General features: G+C 45.3%; 1 protein-coding gene across 1 annotated transcript in view; it reads left to right on the forward strand.

Annotated features, from left to right (window-relative positions):
- Positions 1 to 569, forward strand: part of Alk (ALK receptor tyrosine kinase) — a 739399-nt gene that overhangs the window by 402174 nt on the left and 336656 nt on the right. The gene's annotated exons all lie outside the window — the stretch shown is intronic.

Below are 569 nucleotides of genomic sequence, written 5' to 3' on the forward strand. Positions count from 1 at the left end.
GGGACCATGGGAGAGGGTTGAAGGGGAGGGGAAGAGGCAGGGAGGGGAAGAGAGAAAAATGCAGAGCTCAATAAAAAAAAATCAATAAAAATGTAATATATTTGTGTGTATATATGGTAGATTGTATCCACATTAAACTTGAGGACACTAAAGACCTAGAGACTTTAAATCACTTTTTGAAAGCCTATAAGGATACAGAAGTAGAACCTGGATTGACAACAGCCAGGCTGACCGCTAACATCATGACCATAAACCTTTTTGGTTCATGACCTTCGGTTTCTGGCTCATGGTTTATGTCTTGTTGGTTGAAGCGAGAGGAACAAGGAGAGAACCAAACCATCAACTGTCTACACTAAAGGAAGCGAGGAGGCAGCCACTGTGTGGCCAGGCCCTTTCATCTGCTTCTCCGCTCCCCTAGGGCCATCCTGGGTGAAGGCCTGTCTGTGGCCAGGCTTTCCTTCTTAATTAGACGGGACCCTAGGAGACTTCTCTTAGCTCCGAGCTATTCTGAGCAAAATAAACAGGAATGATACAGAGAGAGAGAGAAAGGAGAGAGAGAGAGAGAGAGA

Source organism: Microtus ochrogaster, unplaced genomic scaffold, assembly GCF_000317375.1.
Source record: "Microtus ochrogaster isolate Prairie Vole_2 unplaced genomic scaffold, MicOch1.0 UNK26, whole genome shotgun sequence".
In the NCBI taxonomy this organism is placed as follows: Eukaryota; Metazoa; Chordata; class Mammalia; order Rodentia; family Cricetidae; genus Microtus; species Microtus ochrogaster.